Here is a 20,432-nt window from a genome sequence, read left to right as displayed (position 1 = left end):
GCGAGTATTGACTACATTACCGCTAATGAACTTTGGAAAGCTGTTACTACAAAGACAGAATCCCACACCTCTGCGTGCAGGGCAGATACGCCCCTGACCGCTACAGAGCAGGAACTTTGGAGCTTGACGTGCCTGTGTGAGAAGAGCTGTGGGCCAATTAGAGGCCAATTCAGTGAATGATCAAGCCATCAAAGTGATCAAATCTATCCATTTACCAGAATCTTCTTTTAACTGTGTATAAAGTTTAAAGCAATTCCTATTGTATAGTCTCGTTTAACAGCTTTCGAAGATTTCTGTCATTTTCCTTGACAGGTTTTCACTATTTCCTCCTTAAAGCACCTAAAACAATGTTTGATTTTTCTCTACTCAGCTCCCTGCGAGGAGAAAGAAGGAGAAGTCAGTTCACAGGATAGCCTGAACTGGTGATTCCTAAAAGGGGGTGACCGGGGGGCAGAGAGGTGAGGAGACTGACAGGCAGAGCGAGGAGGAGACTGAGGGTCAGGGAGGCAATCCAAAGCCAGAACCCTGGAGTCTTTGCTCCCCAGGGTTCTCATAGGCCCTGTTGATGCATTCGATTCACATTGTTATAAACTTTATCAATAATTGATAGAAGTACAGATTCTATCAATTTAGCAAATAGATCATTCAGTGATTTGCTCATTTAGGAAACAGATTCTTCTGTAAACTGTTTTTCAGCAAACCAGTTTTAGATGAATTGACCTTTGGGCAGGTTGATGTGAGCCTTACTGCTTAACGGATAAGAAATTTGGCTTTGGGGCCAGCTGCGTGCATTAAGCCCTCACTCCGCTTACTGGCTGTCTACTCTTGAGCAGGGTCGTGACCTCTCAGAGCCTCAGTCTCCCCATCTACAAAAGTGGAGTAAGCAGGGGCTTCCCTCCTAGACTTGTTAGAAGAGTCAACGAGTTAACACACTCACAGCCCTCAGAGCAGCACTCGCGTCACCAGTGCTCAGTGCATGTTATTACTGTCATTCTGCCCTCCCCGCCTGAGGGCCAGTCCTCCCACTTGTCTCCTCTACATGAACCCCGCACTGGAAAGTCCCCGTCAGGACCACCGTCTGTGTCGTCATCTGGTCCTCCTGTGAAGATGCCTTAACACGAAAGCAAGCAGAGCCCTGAAAATGCCTGTTATAAGGTGGTCACTGCAGGATCCAGAACATGCACGTGATAATGTTCAGATTATTATCAAAATGAAAGCATGAAATATACACATTCTAACGGAGCACTTGCAGGCCCCTGAGACTACTGGGCACACCAGTTTGGGAAACACCGTTCTAGAAGCAATGGACCCAGACAGGAAAGACAGCAGACAAAAGAGCAAGAGGGGCAGGGTTGGGGGAAGCCAAGGAGCCACAAGGATGTCACGCCACAGGGCTGGCCCAGGCTGACGGGAGGAGGGGAAAAGGAATGGAATCCCACAGGGCATTCCTTGAGGAACAGGAATACTCCACTCAGCGGAGACTGTCTCCATGTGGTTTTCACAGAACTTCAGCGGATGGAGAAGACGGAGTTCTCGAACTCCTGTTGCCCAAAATTCCTGCTCTCTTCTTACGCTGCCCAGGCCACTGTGATCAAACAAAGAATACAGCCATTATATCTAGTTCTCTGACTCCTGTGCTGAGATTTCAGTGTCCTGACAGAAAACAAAGTCAAAAGCAATCCAAACACTTTTGCTAGGCAAACAGCAAAATAAATAGGAAGACCTCAATCAAAGTTGAAAACGCAGAAGAAAAAAACCCAACATGGGATTTATGCAAATAACTGGCCCTCCAAAATAGAGGAAAGGAACAACAGTTTGCCAAAGACTGATGCAACCAGAGGCGGAAGATAAACGAAGATATCAGAATATGATTGAGGGAGGGATGAAGAAAATAATTGAGGGGAAAAGTCGTTCTTTTTCAGAATTTAAAAATACAAAGTGATGAATAAACGATAAGCGATAAGATGTATAGGAGTATATGAGGAAGCCATTTGGTTTAAAACTAATTTGGCCTGAACTTGTATTTCCAGAAAGGCCCGATGTGCCCCGTTGAGTATTCCTTGTACATTTGCTTTAAACATTTACAATGTCTAAAAACCAAGAATGATGCCCTTAAAGATAGAGCTGTAGCTCCCCTGACATGGGCACTTCCTTAAGGATAAGCAGCTCTTCCCAGAAACTAAGGATTAATTACTGACCTGCTGTATTCATCTTGTGACCACTGATGCGGGAAGGAGCAGCGTGTGGACAGGTGAAAGGGAATGCTTTTGGAGTTTGCTGGTTGCTTTGTATCTGCTAAGTTATAGAGCACAGAGAAGGAGGGGCTGGAGAATAAGTTGGACACGGTCATGGAAATCAGGTTTGGACTTCTTGTTCAAGATGTTTATGAACCCAGTAGATGCATCCATCTCCTCTCCTTCCCCAGAACCTTAAAACTATACTAAATTGATTTTCATTAAGTGTATACATCGCAAAACGAAAGAGAGACAGGAATAACTAGTCGGCAGACCTGAGATGCCTGGAGTTTCAGAGCGAGAAGGAAGAGGGCAGCCTAGCAGGGCAGAGCCAGACCCCAGACCAATGACATCAGAATCTCTGGGCTCGTGCACAGGAACAGAAATTTTTTTAAAGGCCCCAGTGCGCCCAATGTGCAGCCATGTTTGAGAACCAGTGACCTAGGACACATACTTAGGGGCTCAGCAGGGGACAAAGCTGTATGCCCAGAGGAACCCACAGGGGCTCTGAACTCACAGGCCCAGGTAGGACGGAGGGTGGGGTGAGAACGGGGCTGAAACAGGGAGAATAGTGGGAGGTCTGTGCATGGAATAGTCAACCCCCAACCCTCTGTCCAGCTCCAGGCGTGGACCGTCATGGAGCCAGGCATTTCCTTCTCAGACATCAACAAAGGAGAGCTCTTCTAAAACCAAAACCAAAATCCCTCAATGCGCTGTCTGGAGAGACTCGGCAGCTTGTGTGCGTATGTCACTCTGACATTTAGGGGATCCACGCATAAAAGCCAGCTCCCTGCCCACCCCCACAGTGGAGCCTGATGCTCACAGAGCTGCGTGACTCATTTATAATTATAAGAGGAAAACCAAGGATCACCAGGCAAATGAGAAAACCTGGCAACAGAAGGGTCAGTTCCAACCACTGGGAGGCCGAAGGGGAGGCAGGAATGGCATCAGTGAGTAAATCCCCCCCATGTTTAATTGGGTCATCTGTTTTGTCTTGTAATGCGTTGACGAAGAGCGTACACCAAGCATGGGAGAAGGGTCAGCTCTGCCTTTATCTTGTTCTTTGTCTTTTGTTTCTTATCTTCAATCTATGAAAGTCAGGAGGCGATCTTTTTAAACAACTCAACCACTCTGTGCTGGTTAGTTCGGCCCCATGAGTCTGCACTTTTTATAGGCCCCTGGGAGACAGTGATGCTGCAGGGCTTAGGACCGTACTCTGCGTAGCAAGGCTGTAGGTGATGCTGCAACCAGGCCGAGGCATCTGAAATAAATTCTGTGAATAGCTGGAAGTCAGTGAAGCTCTGTGAACAGGGTGAGGCAGGATAAGAGGATGCTTGAGAGGACTAATCAGGGTAGCATGGCCTCTTGGGAGACACTGGAGGCACAGGGCATGTTGTAATAACCCAGGCAAGAGACGAGGGGCTGAGTCAGGGTGGGGATGGAGGGGGATAGGATAGAGAGATGTGGCTGCGGGAGAACCACTGGGCAGAGGACTGGATGCGAGGAGTGAAGGCAAGGACATCCAGCATCCAGGGGAGAAGGTGCTGGGCCTTCACCCTGGGGATGAAGAGGAGGCCCAGGCTGGGCGGCTTGAGTGTGAGGGGCCTGTGAGACCACCAATGACAGGTAATTTTGAGATAATAGAAAATACACATTGGTCTCTGCCCTGGGTTCCTGGCACAGAATTTGTAAAACTTTTGTAATTTCCAAAGTGATAAGAGTACCACGAACATCTTTTGTTCTAATATTTGGTCTTTGACCCTGGTTCCCGACACAGCATTCCTAACTGCCTTAGAATTTTCGGGGTGACAGCAGTGTCTTTTGTTCTAACGAGGTGGCTGTGAGTGGCATGCTAGATAGGGGCTGGTCACCAGGAAGACCAGGCTCTGATTAGCAGCTTGAAACTTTCAGCCCCACCCCTCATTCTCCAAAGAGGGGACAGGGTCTAGAAACGGAGTTAATGATTGAGCATGCCTATGTGAGGAAGGCTCCATAAAAATCCCAAAACTATGGGGTTCAGAGAGCTTCCAAGTGGGTGAAGACGTGGCGGTGCTGGGAGAGTGGCGTGCTCAGAGAGGGCACAGGAGCTCCACGCCCCTTCCCACTACCTTGCCCTGTGCATCTCTTCCATCTGGCTGTTCATCTGTATTCTTTATCACATCCTTTTATAATAAACTGGCAAATGGTAAGTTGACTATTATCTTGAGTCCTGTGAGCCACTCTAGCAAGCTAATTGAACCCGAGAAGGGGGTCGTGGGAACCTCTGATTCCTAGCCGATGAATCAGAAGTACAGGTAACAGCCTGGACTTGCAATTGGCATCTGAAGTGGGGTGGGGTGGGGGGAGTACTCTTGTAGGACTGAGCCCTTAACCTGTGGAATCCGATGCTATCTCTGGATAGATGGTGTCAGAATTGAGTTGAATTGTACGACACCCAGCTGGTATCTCAGAATTCCTTGGGGTGGGAAAAATCCCCAGATATCTGGTGTCAGAAGCGTTGTGTTGTGTGTGTGGCAGTAGCAGTAGTGTGAGAGTAAAGGAGAGACACACAGGAGGAAAGGCTGAATTTTTCCTACATGTTAATGCAGAGCCAGGAGCTCAGAAGAGGCGGAAATTAGCAAGGAAGTGACCCAAGGGCAGGAACCATCTGTCACTCTTAGCTGTGTCAGGATCACACCCAGGGCCTGCATCCGATGTGGGTTCCAGCTCTCAGGGACACTTTGAGGCCATTCAGGCAGCCTCCTTCCTGCACCCCACTCTACTCTGGGGCTCCGTTCTCCAATCCTAACAGCACATTTGTAAGTCCAGGGCCTGAAGCTGACCAGAAGAGCTAGGACAATTCTGGCCCCTCCAGAGAAGGGCCTCAGGGTCCCAGAACAGACCTCATTCTCAAGGAGATGCGACCTCCGCTGTGGGCTGGGCCCAGAGTTTCACTTCACATGCCTCCCAACAAGGCTGGGGGTGAGGCAGAGAGGCAGGGAGATGGACACCCTGCCTCTGGGTGACCTCCATCTTTTCAACTCAAGAGATACTCACTGAGCATAGATAAAATTCTAAATATAGGCATGGTCTCAGGATAGTCACTGAGAAACTCATGATATGTGGCACTTTAGGTTAACTTTTTACATCTAATGTTTTCAGGAAACTTTTGTTTTGTTAAATCTGTAATATGATTTGCCAGAGTATCAAAAGAGAAAATGAAACAGCTGCATGGTTCTGTGGGGGACAATTGGGAAGGATCTCCATTGTCCGAGGCTGAGCAGCCTGAGAGAAACAATTCTGTGGGTGAGCGGTCCCCAGAGGTGGCTCATGGAAGCTCCTGTGCTCAGGTCACTGAAACAAGTCCCTGTGCCCATGGCAATGAGGTAGGAACCCTGCCCTGGGCTAAGTTCTGAAGGGTTAAGGATGGGAGAAATCTGACTGATGGATAAATGGCAGCACTGCTTAATCTGTTCTTGCTGAATCTACATAACAGACATTCCCATGGTCTTCACTCTGTCAGGGGCATCCAGAGCTAAATCATCTTCAGCGCCTCTTACTTGTCTAGCATGTTGCAGTTTACAAGCACTTCCACCTGTGAGAGACAGGCACCATTAGGATTACCTTCCCATTTCACAGATGAGGAAACTGAGGTTCCATAGAGTTTCATGGATAAACCCAAGGTCTGGAAGCCAGCAGGTGGCAGAGCCAGGCCTAGAACCAGGTGGTCAGCCTGTCAGACCCATGGTCTTTCCAGATCCAGGTCCCTTGGATCTGAAGTGAGGTGAATCTCCCACAGTAAGACGGCTTCAGAGCTTGAGAAGCTGCACGGAGGGGGAGGGAGGCCTGTCCCACAGCAGCCTCTCACCTCCCTCACACCACCCCCAGGCAGGGGAACCAAGGCCTGTGGCTGCATCTCACAGCCTCTGAGAACCAAGGCGGCCCCTGGCCAACCACAGCCGCCTCCCCCTGCACTCAGTGCATCACGGATGGGCCTGTGCCTCCAGGGAGGCCGTTTGAGTGGAGAAGCCCCACTGGTGGGCATTGCTCCCTTCTCCCGCTTGAACCCACCTCCCTTGCAGGACTCCCGACTAACCTCAGTTTGTCGCTGACACTCACCCCAACCACATCAGTTGGCCCCTTCCTGCCAGACTTCCTTTATCACAAGGTTTCCCTTGCGGGTCTTGGCTGAATGGTTCCCACCATCTCTCATCTGTCCAGTAGGGGAGGACAGACCACAACACCCAGCACCACCTTCTGCCCACCCCAGGGGCTCAGGCTACACCACTCCACCCCACAGGGCAGTGGGTGGGCTCTTCAGATTCCACACAGCCCCTGAGAATGTGCCCTTGGACATTTGAGACCCCCTCCTGATGGGGGCAGAGAGGGGAGGGAGAGCCCCAGCAGGACAGATAACTAGGAAAATATCTCCCTGTTTGTAGGGGTCAATCCTTATGCCCTGTGGACCTAAGAAAGGATGCCCCGTCAGCCTCCAGCCTGTGTGTCTGCTTCTGCTCCCTGGAGTAAGAACCTTCCCTCCTGTCTCCTGACACATGTCTGCTGACCCTTCCAGAAGCAGCTCAAATGGCCTCCCTGGGGGCCTGCCCTGTTCTGTCTCAGATGGAATTAGGTGATCTCTGTGCTGGGCTGTTACAGCACTTTAGCAAATTGTTGGTCATTTGTGACATCAACATCAACTGGCTCTGTCCTTCCGCTTCTGATGCAGGACCCAGGCCCTGTGAAGAGGTGAGACGTGGTCCAAGCGCAGGTCGGCACCTGAGAGTGGGTGTCTCACCCTAGCCCCCACCCTGCCTGTGAGGACCCTGCGTTGTCACATATGCTCTCGAACAAGACAACCACCTTTCAGCTAAAGTGCACATGGCAGCCATCACTAGTTTCCATTCAGCAGATATTTACTGAGCACGCCTGTGTCTCAGCACTGCCAGGGACTTCCCTTCCCCTCTTGGTCACCATCACTGAGCCCTGAGGTGGCTTCACAGGCAGCATGACCTCACCCAGCACCTCCTCTTCTGATGGACACTAGGCCCCGGAGGGCCCACGCCACAGAGTTCTGTGGGAAAACAAAGGTGAGCTCCTCTCTGCTAGTTGTCCCCACAGACCCTGAGCAGTCACATGTGTGCTGTCCTTCCCTAGCTAACACCACAGCCCACCCTGTCCTGGGCGGGTGCCCCACCTCCCCAGGACTCAGGCATGACTCCCTCATGGGTTGGGCCCAAAGACATCTTCCAGTGTCAGCCATCTTGCTTTACAGTGAAGACAAAGCATACGTGTGTTTTACTACTCAAATTCAGTTATTTGCCTCAACAACAAAAAATAAGAGAAAAAATAGCTGTTTAAATTATGTAGCAATTATATTCTAATAGAACCACTCTCTTCAAATGCTGAAGGACTTGGAGGGAGTTTGAGATGGAAGCTGTAAATCCATGGGTTAGCCTTGGGGTCCCTTTGTCCATCTCTCTGCTCCCACCGGTCTTTCCTGGTGGGCAGTGGTGTGCTGGTAACTGACTAAGAGCTAGCTCCTCAGGAGGAACAAGCCCTGGTCTCTAGCCTTCGAAAATTTCTGTGGTGTAAATACTCCCTCTAAGGCTCATTTCAAATTACCAACATGATGACACAGTACATACCGTTGGGAAAAGATGCATGAAAGCAGCTCTCACAGCCGCTTCCAGCTGGCTCCAGCACACCACTGTCTGTGGGGGAATCCTGTCTTGTTTAAAGAAGATGGTGTGAAGGAAGATTCTCTGTTTTTCTATTTTATTGAGGTCACTTTGGTTTATAACATCATACATTTCAGGTCTACATCATTATATTTTGGCTTCTGTATAGACTGCATCATGTTCACCACCAAAAGTTAAGCTTCCGTCCATCACCATACATATGTGCCCATTTACCCCTTTCACCCTCCCTCTACTCTCCTCCACTCTGGAAACCACCAATCTGCTCTCCTTATCTATGTGTTTATCTTTCACATATGAGTGAAATCATATGGTATTTGTCTTTCTCTGTCTGATTTTGCTTAGCATGACACCCTCAAGATCCATCCATGTTGTCTCAAATGGCACGATTTTGTCTTTTTTATGGCTAAGTAGTATTCCATTGTATATATATACCGCATCTCTTTATCCATTCATCCAATTATGGCATTTAGGTTGTCTCCAAGTCTTGGCTATTGTCAATAATGCTGCAGTGAGCATAGGGGTACACAGATCTTTTGAATTAGTGTTTTCATGTTCCTTGTATAAATACACAGAAGAGGAATATCTGGATTATATGTTAGTTCTATTTTTAAGTTTTTGAAGCATCTCTTTACTGTTTTCCACAGCAGCTGCACCAGTTTGCATCCCCACCAGCAGCATATAAGGGTTTATGAAGGGAGAATCTTGTGTGTCTCAGGACCATGTTTGTTCACAAGGCTGCCCCAGTGCAGTTGGCAGAGGGCTGGATGGGGTGGAGCAGAGGCCATGCCCCTGGGAAGACTGCCCTCGGTCTCCGAGGCACCTCCTCTGTGTTTCCCGCCTTCACAACAGACCCAAAGGAAACAGCAGCTGGTCACTACCAGGAAGTAAAGGACACAGGTTTTGGGGTCATGGGAAAGGGGCCAGGGAGGCCAGGGGAGGCCCTTCCATCCTGGGCACAAGCCTAAGGAAAATTTGGGAAAAAGAATAGGAAAAGCTTCTTGTGATGTGAAACCCACTTTCTGCACCCAAAGGAAGAGACTCTGATCTGCCACATAAAGTGCATACAATTCCTCTTTATAGCAAAAGACGCAACCAAATGAGCTGGACTTCCTATAATTCACGGGGCTGAACAATCATTTCTAAAATTCAATTTGCTGCTAGAATTTGAGACTTGTTTTTTGCTTAACACTCAGTAGAGGTAAAGCACAATGTTTTCTGTCTATTTGCAAACCTATAATGCCAATTTCAAATGTGCATTATATATCATACCTCTTGAGAATGAGGTGACAAATTTGCTTTCCTTTAAGGCCCATCTTAAAATACATCAAATCACAGCAGTTTTCTCTCAAGATTTTCTTCCTTTTTTTTACATTGCTGTGAATCCCTGTCTGTTGTGTTCAACACAGGACCTCCAGCACCTACAATAACATTTTTCTGGGACGGGGCTAGAAATGCCCTCGTATGGTCAGTTTGCCATCTGCAAAAGGAGTCATCATGCTTCTGGCCATACATAAAGTATTTGGAAGAGATTATTTAAATTATACATTGTCAGGAATTAAACATTCAAGTGTAACAAGTTTAATTGATGAAGGGATATTTTTCAGATGATGTAGTAACTAAAAAAAGCACATCAGTGAGAATGTACTTTTAAAAATATATTTAAATGTTGATTTCCTCTGTAGCTCCTCCATAAGGAAGCTATTTTGTCCCAAATGAAATGGAGCCATCACTCAAGGGCTGGGAAATGCATCATGGAGGTGTCTGTGAAGAACTCAGCCAGAGAGGCCTGTCCTTGTCCAAGACGGATGCACCCACCAGGGTATGCAGGGCCCTAAATGGGGGACCCTCTTCCTAATCATTCTCCAGCTTCTGAGCTGACTCTTGGATGGTGATGTTTGCTGTGTTGGGTTGTATTGGTTGCCATACATCTTCCCAACAGGCCCCAGGAGTGTCCAGGACTTAGAGATGGGGGGTAGCAATGATGAAGAGTGAGAGTGTGTGTGTGTGTGTGTGTGTGTGTGTGTGTGGAACATTTTGTGTATCCACTTATCCATTGTTTGATATTTGGGTTATTTCTACCTTTTAGCTATTATGAATAATGCTGCTATAAACATTTGTATACAAGTGAACATGTGTTTTCATTTCTCTTGGTACCTCCTTAGAAGTGGAATCACTGGGCTATATGGTAACTTTACATTCAATCATTTGAGGATCTTCCCAGACTTCTTTCTAAAGCAGCGGCACCATTTTACATCCCACCAGTGGTGTATGAGGGCTCCAATTTGTAGATGTCTTCACAGACCTTTGTTGTTATGTGACTTTTGATTCTAGCCATCCTAGCGGGTATGAAGTGGCATCTCATTGCAGTTTCGATTTGCATTTCCCTAGTGACTAATGATGTTGAGAAACTTTTCACATGTTTATTGGCCATTTTTAAAATCTTCTTTGAAGAAATGTCTATTTAGATCCTTTGCCCATTTTTAAATTGGGTTATTTGTCTTCTTATTGTTAAGTTGTGAGACTTCTTCATATATTCTGGATAAAAGTAACGTAGATATAGAACATGCAAATATCTTCTCCCATTCTGTGGGTTGTCTTTTCACTTTCTTAATGGTTCCTTGGAAGCACAAAAGTTTTGAATTTTGATGAGGTCCAATTTATCTACATTTTGCTTTATTGTTTGTGCTTTTGGTATCATAACTATAAGAATCCATTGCCAAATCCAAGATCATGAAAATTTACCCCTAAGTTTTCTTCTAAGAATTTGATAGTTTTGCTCTTAAATTAAGTCTCTGGTCCATTTTGTGGTAATTTGTGTCTATAGTGTGAGGCAAGGGTTCAACTTCACTCTTTTGCACAAGACTGTCCTGTTGTTTCAGCACCATTTGTGGGAAAGTTTATTCCCCATTGAATGAGATTGGCAACCTTGTTGAAATTTGTTGGCCATAGATGTATGGGTTTTTTTTCTGGACTCTCAATCTATATCATATCTAAATGATGTTCTTGTGCTAGTAGACACAAGTGTCTTGCTGTCTTGATTACTGTTGCGTGTAGTAACTTTTGACATCTGGGAGTGTGAGTTCTCCTACTTCTTCCTTTCAGGGTTGTTTTGGACATTCTGTGTCCCTTTCAATTCCTTATGAATTTAGAATCAGCTTGTCAATTTCTACAGGGAGGTCAGCTGGGATTCTGATAAGGATTGCTCTGAATCTGTTCATCACTTTGGGGAGTATCGCCATCTTAACAATGTGGAGTCTTCCGATACATGAACATGGACTGTGTTTCCATTATTCAGATCTTCTTTAGCTGTTTTGAGAATATTTGTAGTTTTCAGAATATTAGTTTAGCACCTCTTTTGCTAAATTTATTTCTAAGCGCTTTATTCATTTTGATGCTACTGCAAATGAAATTATTTTCTGGGTTTTTTTAAAGATTTTATTTTATTTTTTCCTTTTTCTCCCCAAAGCCCCCCAGGACATAATTGTATATTCTTCGTTGTGGGTCCTTCTAGTTGTGGCATGTGGGATGCTGCCTCAGCGTGGTTTGATGAGCAGTGCCATGTCCACTCCCAGGATTCGAACCAATGAAAGACGGGGCCTCCTGCAGTGGAGCGCGCGAACTTAACCACTCAGCCACGAGGCCAGCCCCCGAAATTATTTTCTTAATTTTGTTTGTGGATACTTCATCACAAGCGTATAGAAACATAAATGATCTTTGTGTACTGATCTTCAATTCTGTGACCTTGCTGAACTCATTTATTAATTGTAATAATCTTTTTTAATGGATCCTTTAGGATTTTCTATATAGAAAATCATGTTATCTGCAAATAGAGCTATCTCTACTTCTTCATATAAGATCTGAATGGCTCATATTTCTTTTCTTTGCCCAACTGCCCTGGCTAGAACCTCCAGGACAATGTTGAATAGAAGTGGCGAGAATAGACATTCTTGTCTCATTCCGGATCTCAGGGGGAAATAATCCAGTCTTTCATCATTAAGTATGATGTCAGCTGTGGATTTTTCATAGATGCCCTTTATCATGTTGAGGAATTCCCTTCTATTCCTAGTTTGTTGGGTGTATTTACCACGAGAGGCTGTTGGATTTGGGAAAGTGTTTTTTCTGTGTTTGTTGAGGTGCTCATGTGGTTTTTGTACTTACTAGTTTTACTATATTGGATTGATGCATTCGTGTGATATAATATATAATAAGAAATACATATTTGGTCTTCGTCTCCATTCTGAGCACAGAGCTCCTAAAACTCTTGGAATTTCCTAAGTGAGAAGACCTATAAGGTGTCTTTTGTTATGTTAATAAGATGATTTTTGGAAAGCTTCTGTGGATAGAAGTTGGGAATCAAGGGAACCAGCCTTGTGATGAGAGGGGTGAAACTTTCAGTCACCCCCGACCCCCAATCTCTGAGGAACGGAAAGGGGGTGGAGGTTAAATCAATTGTTGATGGCAATTGAAGCTTCTATAAAAAAAAAAAAAAACAATTGGTTTCAGAGAGCTTCTGGTTTGGGGAACAGGTGGAGATTCAGGAAGAGTGGTGTGCCCAGAGAGAGCATGGAAGCTCCATGCCCTTTCCCACATAACTTGCCGTATGCATTCCCTCCATCTGACTGTTTCTGAATTATATCCTTTTATAATAAACTGGTAACCTAGTAAGTCAAATGTTTCTCTGAGTTCTGTGAGCTGCTCTAGCAAATTAATCAAACCTGAGGAGGGGATCATGGCAATCTCTGATTTTTGGCCAGTTGCTCAGAAGCACAGGTGACAACCTGGACTTACTGATTGGCATCTGAAGTGTGTGTGTGTGCGTTGCAGTGAGTCTTGTAGGACCCAGCCCTTAACCCAGGGAATTTGGTGCTATCCCCATGTAGATATTGTAAGAACTGAGCTAACTGCTTGGTGGTGTGGGAAAAAACACACGCTGGAATTAAAATTCCATTAATTGATATTTCTACGTTAAACCAACCTTGAATTCTTGGGATGAAGTCCATGGGGTATAATTATTTTTACATGTTGCTGGATTTGGTTTGCTGCTGTTTTGTTGAAAATTATTGCATTCATATTCATAAGACATATTGGTCTGTAAGTTTTCCGGCAATGCCTTTTTCCGGTTTTGCTATCAAGGTAATACTGATCTTATCAAATGAGTTGAGAAGTCTTCATTCCTCTTCTGTATTTTGGAAGAATTTGTGAAGAACTGGTATGAATTCTTCTCTGAATGTTTGACAGAATTCAGCAGAGAAGCCATCTGGGTCTGGGATTCTTTTTATGGTTAGTTTTTTGATTACTTAGTCAATCTCTTCACTTGTTATAGATCTATTCCAATTGTCCATTTCTTTTTGTGTCACTTTTGGTAGTTTGTGTCTTTCCAGAAATTTGTCCATTTCATCTATATTATCTTTCTTATTGGTGTAAAAGTACTCATACCATTCCTTTATATCTTCCTTATTGCTGTAAGGTCATTAGTAGTGACCTCTCTTTCATTTCTGATTCTAGTACTTTTAATCTTCTTTGGGTTTTTTTGCTCAAACTAGTTTACAATTACCAATTTAGTTGATCTTTTCAAAGAACCAGCTTTTGCTTTCATTGATTTTATCTATTGGTTTTCTATTTCATTAATTTCCATTCTAATATTTACTATTCCTTTCTTGTGCTTATGCTAGTTTTAGTTTGCTCTTCTTTTTTGAGGGCCTTTGGTGGAACATAATGTTATTAATTTGAGATAATTTTTCTTTCTTAATATGGGTATTTACAGGTATAAATTCCCTCCAACCACTGTGCTAGCTATACCCCATAAGTTTTGGTATGTTGCGTCTTTATTTCCATCAACTCAAAGTATCTTCTGATTTTCTTTTTGATTTATTCCTTGACCCACTGGTTATTTAGGAGAATGTTGCTTAATTTCCACATATTTCTTTGTTCCTCAAATTTTCCCCTGTTATTAATTTCTAGTTCCCTTCCATTGTGATTGTAGAAAATACTATTATTTCTATCCTTAAAAAATTTATTGAGATTGATTTTATGGACTAACATATGGTCTATCCTTGAGAATGTTCATGTACAATTGAGAATAATATATATTCTGTTGTGGTTTGGTGGAATGTTCCATAAAAGTCTGTTAAGTCTAGTTGGTTCATAGTGTTGCTCAACTCTTCTATTTCCTTTTTTTCTTCTGTCTAGTTGTTCTGTCCATTTTTGAAAGTGGCACGTGGAAGCCACCACTGTCATTATTGAATTTCTCCTTCATCTGTCAGTTTTGCTTCATGTATTTTTAGTGGATGGTTTGTGGTGCTCTGTAATCAACTGCATATACATTTACTATTGTTATATTTTCATGCTATATGTTTTTACATGATTCTTTAAGTTTTTACTTTAACGTATTAGTGTCTTTGAATCTACATTGTATTTCCTGTAGACAACATACAGTTGGATCAATTATTTTTAATCCAGTTTGACAATCTCTGCCTTTTGATTGGATTGTTTAGTCCATTCACATTTAGTGGACTTTTTAATGTTATTATTGATATGCTTTGATTTATGTCTGCCATCTCACTTTTGTTTTCTGTATGTTTCATATCTTTTTTTGTGTCCTTTTTGCTCCTTTGCTGCTTTCTTTTGCATTGAGTGAATATTTTTGGGTGTTGCACTTTAACATAATCAGCAATATTTTCACCGTATTTTTGAAGTTTTCTTTTTAGAGGTTTCTCTAGGGTTTCCCATAAATATCTTAACATATCAGAATCAGCCTCAGGTTTATACTAGCTTAATATCAGTAATATATAGAAATGTTGTTCTTATATAGCTCTTGTCTCTTTTCCCCATGTTTAAGGCATTATTTTTACATATATTACATCTATTAATGTTAGAAACCCAACAATACATTGTCAAAATTCTTACTTCAGCATCTGTAGTCATTCCCTTAGCCCACACAGCTTTTCCCAAGCCTCCATTCCATGAGCTTTACAGAAATAACCAAATTACCCAACTTGGACCACACCTGTCTGGGACTTAGCCTCAGCAACAGACACGTGGGGGCAAGGCAAGAAATGTTGAGTCCTGCTCCCACCTGGAAGAAAGATCTCTGGCTGGGCGCTCTTGGGTTGGGGGAGTTGGAGAGCCTGTGTTCTTGGCTACAGCAGTCTGCAGTGGAGTCTCTGCCTTCCTAAGCTGAGAGGGAGAAGAAAAGGAGCAGTTTTGTCCAAATACCATGGACTCCCACCTTTCTTACTGAGTTTTCATAGATTTTCTTGAGTAGATGTTTCTTCCTTTGCTGATTATCCTAAGGACCATTTCTAGAGACTTTAATTTCTTAAAAATAATTTTTCCACTGGGAGGTAGGTTAACTAGTATGACGCCAGAAGTCAATCAATCTTTCCAATACAATCTTGATTGCTTTTATCAACAGGCCTTTACAACAGCATCTGAGCTGTAGCTATTACTTAGCTAATTCAGCAATAAGCCATAGACTCTCACTCTGTTTTCCTTGCCTGATGATCAACTTTTTGGTATTTTTCCAGCCAAATGACATTTCCTTCAGTGGCTTTTATTTTAATTACTCTTACTTCTAAAGATGCTTGTGATAATTTTCTAACCACTTTGTGTCATTAAAGTCTATTCATGACCTAAAAAGCAGGACTATAATAACGCCTGTGGGTTTGGGTAGAATCTCTGTCTACAGATGAGAAATCTCATTCTCTATTCCTAACACTTGAAAAAGTGCTGCCACCTCAAGTAGTACCAGGCAGAACTAGTGCCCAGATCATAGTTTTAATACTGTTCATAAACAAGGAGAACTGGAGCTTTTTGGAGAAACGGGTGAATCTATGTCCGGGGCAGGAAATATACAAGATGAGCCTGGAGCATCTTCCAGTGCTAGAAAGTAAGGAAAAACTCAAAAACATAACAAAACAGCCTACAGTTATGAGGATATGTCAAAGGGACCCAGGAGTCAACTAAAGGAACTCCCAGGAACCAAAGCTAGAACAATTTGAGTCAAAAAATAAAGGAATATTAAACTATATCTCAAGGATAAAATAAATATCTATGAGTTCATACTGTACAAAAGACTGAATAAATAAATAGATAAGGGAGAAGAGACAAACTTCCCATGCACAAGAAATTAAAACAAAGAATCACGTACCATTTAATTTAACCCTTTAAACAGCTTGATGAGGTCAGTGTTGTTAACATCCATTTTGAACTCATGAGAAATCAGAGGTTCTGAGAAGTTGGGTGACTTGCCAAGGGTCACACAGCCAGGAAAGGGGAAGCCAGGCTTCCAGCCCCAGCAGTCAGGCACCCAAGCTGTGAGTGCTCCAGGTGTGAAAAGATCCAGACAAGTGCCTTACAGGTTCCAAGCACCGTGCATCCATCATCTCAGCCTGTCTCCAAACAGACCTGAGAGGCAGGGAGGACTGTCCCCACTCTACAGAAAAAACAAAACCCACCTCAAAGGTGAACAGTGAGGATGGAAAGAGTGACAGAGACCTAACTGCGGGAGGTGGGTTTGCTGTTGACTGGGGGGCTTTTTCTCAGCCCTTCAAAGCAGGCTCCACTTCTAGGGAGCAAAATATTCTACCCAGAGCTGGGTATTTCCCTCCAAATGACACCTCAGCCAGGAAAACCCCTGAGCCCCATCTGCCCTCCCAAGGCGATCTGCCTTCACTTCTCAGAGTCTGTGTCAAGGTGTGGGGTGAAGGCTCCCCACTCTCCTCTTTGAAGCTGTTTCACCACAGAAGCCTCATAGCTGGATCAAGACCTTAAATCTGAGGCTCAGGATCCTCAAAGGTCCCCCATTCCCAATGGTAACACACCCCGCTCCAAGCCCAAAACAATTCTCACCCAGCGCAATCGGAGACATGGACCTTGAGATCCCATACCTGATCCCCAAGCCCCGACCTCTCCTACATCAGGACCTCGCCCCTGACTTCTCACTTGAGCTCGTAGTGCCTGGACTTGGCTCCTAACCACTGAATCCTGTGGGCATGTTTACATCTGTACTGCTGCCCCAGCTACTGACCACCCTCTCCCAGTTTCTCTGCCTCTCACCACTCCTAGCCGCCCCTGTGGTCAATCTGGGAGCCAAAGGGGAAGACTGACCCCACAGCGCCGCCTGCAACCAGCGTCTAAGCCTCCCTCAAAGCATCCCCCACCCCCCCACCCCCCCACCTCCCCCACCCCCCCTCCCCCACCCCCCCACACCCCCCACCCCCCCACACTCCCCACCCCCCACACCCCACACCCCCACACCCCCCACACCCCCCGCCCACAGGCAGCCGCTGGGCACTCGCGCCCCCTGGCGGCTGGAGACCAAACTGCCACCAGAGATTTCCTGATAGGAGGCCTTGCAACATCAGGTCACCACCATTCAACAAACATTAAATCAATGCCTACTGTGTGCCAGCACCGTGGGATGCAAAGACAGGAAGCAGAGCCATTGTCTTAGAGGAGCCCACAGTCCAGGGAGGTAGAAGCAGAAATCATTTCCGTGCAGGTTGTAAGTTCTGTAGTACAGACACTGAAGAAGCATTTTCTTTCATCAAGAAGACAAGTGGAAACTGAAATAAAGGAGGAAGGCGTCTTTGAGGAGGCGTGCAGGATGACCTGCTAGGGACAGGTGGAGCGCACACAGCCAGCAGGAGGGGAAGGGGCTACAGGAGTGGGAGGAGATGTAGCTCAGAGCCCTGTGGCCCAGGTCTCTGCTCCTGATGGAGGCCAAGGCGGCTGTAAAGGAGGAGATGATCCACGTCCTGGGGACCCACGTTCCTGAGTCTGCAGGTGACTGTTCTAAGGATGTTAGAAGTGGCCAAGGCAATGGCCTTAAGGTGAAGTAAACAAGAAAAAATGAGCTGCTTATGCATAAAATTCACCAGTAGCATGACAGTCTGAGGGAGAAGCGCAAAAGGGGAGTAAGTGAGCCCAGTGCCTGCCTAGGTTGTCCCCAGATCCCTCTTCACTCGTCTCCAGGGGCTCAGGTAAGGTTCAGGGTCTCAGCACAGGGGACGGAAGCACACAGGACTGATGGAGAGAAGGGACTCCTGCGCTGCCCCTTCCAGCTGTGAGTCAGTGTCCAGAGGGCTGATGTGAGCTGGGGGGATGGTGGTCCCATGGCCAGGCCCTAAGAGGACGGACAGTGACAACAGCAGCCTCAAGGCAAGGGTGATGACAGAATTCAGCAGCAGTGGGTTCCTGGTAAACCATCCACTCAGAGCAAGACTCAGCCAGCCGAGAGGAGGGCTGTGGAGAAGTGAGGGAAGCCACACGCAGGGACGCAGAGCCAGGCCAAGCTGACTGGGGCAAAGGTCAGGAGGGCAAGGCCAGCCGCGACCCAGGGAAGGTGGACAGAGCCCAGTGTCACAGGCCACATCGACATGATGAAAATACAGAGCAGCAGCACGACCGTGACCTCCCACCTCCCAGACTGTGGGTCCTGGTCTGGCTGCAGGTGGGGCCTGTGGCCCCCACAGGAAGTAGAGGCCCCTGAGGACAAGGACACTCATTTCCACTCTGTGTGCTCAGGCTTCACTCAGGCCCTCCAGGCAGTGGGTGCTGAGTAAACATGCTCTGGGTGTGAGGATGGTTCAGCTTCCACAAGTGTTGGGGGTGGAATTGCGACAATTCTCCTCTGGAGACTAGGCTTGCATGTGGTAAGACAGGCCCTGGAATAACACAGAATTCCTCCCACCTCCAGGTCTCCCTGAGGATCAAGGGCCTTGGGCTCTGAGCTAACTTTCTCCGGAAGGTGTTCTAGGCTCCAGTCGGGGCTCAGAGGTGCCCGCCTGCTGTGAACTCTGCTCCTCAGGGTCCCCAGAGGTCCCTGTAGAGAAGGCTGCCTCCTCCCACACCCTCACCTCCCCAGTGAGCACCTCAGCCCCCCGCTCCAGCTCAGCAGAGACCCTGGCCCCATACAGGTCAGGACTGGGGACAGCGACTGCAGCGTTTCTCTTGATCTGATCCTGCATCTTCATCCACGGACTCAGTGAACACAGGCTGACTGTTGCCAGGCCGCCTAGACAGCCCGGAGGACAACTGAACAAAAGTGGGCCCGGAGCTCATTCTGGGCTTTCCTGGATACTGCCCCAATTGGTATTGGGGTTCCTCCTCCTCCCGGGAGAGTCTGCAGCCACACTCAACTGCCCATGAGATCATGAGCTCTCCTCCCTGGGACAGAGGGCTCACCAGTGTCCTCAGGTCCCCCAAGGCTCTGGTGTTGGGCAGCCCGCACCCCCAGAAAACTCTTGTCAATTGCTGGCACCTAACATGGACTCTTGGGGTCACAGATCTACCCATCCCCTCACTGTTGAGGCTCCCCTCACCCCTTGCCCTGTAAGAAGGGGAAGGACTTGGGACCAGGGTCCCTCATCTGGAACACAGCCCCACTCTCTGTGCATCCAGCAAATTGCTGAGGCCTGGCCACACCTTTCTATGTGATGATGGGACGGAGGATGAGGGGTCACGTTCCTCTTCTCTTCTTGCCAACCTCTCTGGTAAGTTTCCAGGATAAAGCCTGCTCCTTAACCCGCATGCATTCTCAGGAATTCTTCCTGAGACCTGGTGTACACGGTGGCAACTACAATAGGACGCACCCTACAAAATGGCACAAGACACTGGAAACTGAGCAGGGGGACACAACGGTGATGTTTTGAAGGACAAAGTGAAAAAGAGGCGGGATTAAGGCGCCGAGGCTGTTTCTATAGGCCCCGCTCTGCCCACACTGTCCCTCTCCAAGTCTGGCAGCCTCCCTGCTGCCCCAGCCCTGCCTCCCACCCCTGCACGTTCCTGTGGGCTCCACTTCCTGGATTTCATTCTTTTTTGCCTCAACTTCTTTGAAAACATGTTCGAAAAGACTGAGTATTCATCCTCCTCTGAAATAGAGCTGAAATCTTTCCCACATCCCTGTGTAAAGATCCACCAGCTGAGAGCGCAGCAGCGAGGTCCTTCCCACGAAGGGTCTTAGTGAGGAACCAGGGGTGGAGACAGGGGCGGCCTCCACCTGGGTGACCCTGTCTTGCTCCTGGAAGAAAATCCCAAGGGACCCTCAGTGGAGCGGGAGCTGTGTGGGCGGCAGAGGGATGGAACATGGAGACAGCCCTGTCCCCGGAGCCAGGGGAGAGAGCCCGGACTCGGGGCGGCGGTAAGAAGCGGTGGTAGCGGGATGGGCAGCAGATCGTACTGGGGAGGGGGCGGGGAGAGTCCTGTTTCAGAAATGGGGCTGGGCCCTTGTCACAGAGCTGGGGAAAGAATGACACCGGTACTCAGTGTCCCCCGTGTGCTGGGTCTGTGCTAGGGGCTTCTGTGCTTTCGTTCCCCCACGGAATCCCCAGGACTCAGCGTCTGTCCCTGACTGCCGGGTCTACAGAAACGCCTGCACTGCGCTCCGGAGACGCGTGAGAAAGGCCCCTGTGATGTGGGTCACTCTGTGACTTCACTTGTGTGAACCCCAAAAACAGGTGCAGGGGAGGAACATTTCCTCTACTCACTCTACGTCCTTCTGGCTGGGCTAAGAATTAAA

General features: G+C 46.6%; 1 long non-coding RNA gene across 1 annotated transcript; it reads left to right on the top strand.

Annotated features, from left to right (window-relative positions):
* Positions 1-3,050: 3,050 nt before the first annotated feature.
* Positions 3,051-19,811, top strand: LOC139041971 (uncharacterized). Its single transcript, XR_011498091.1, has 3 exons — positions 3,051-3,184; positions 9,595-9,731; positions 18,612-19,811. It is a non-coding gene; the product is annotated as an uncharacterized lncRNA (long non-coding RNA).
* Positions 19,812-20,432: the final 621 nt, after the last annotated feature.

The sequence above is a fragment of the Equus asinus genome, chromosome 25 (genome assembly GCF_041296235.1).
Source record: "Equus asinus isolate D_3611 breed Donkey chromosome 25, EquAss-T2T_v2, whole genome shotgun sequence".
Lineage (NCBI taxonomy): Eukaryota > Metazoa > Chordata > Mammalia > Perissodactyla > Equidae > Equus > Equus asinus.
Note: the sequence above shows the minus strand (reverse complement) of the source record. Positions and strands in the feature narration are given on the sequence as shown.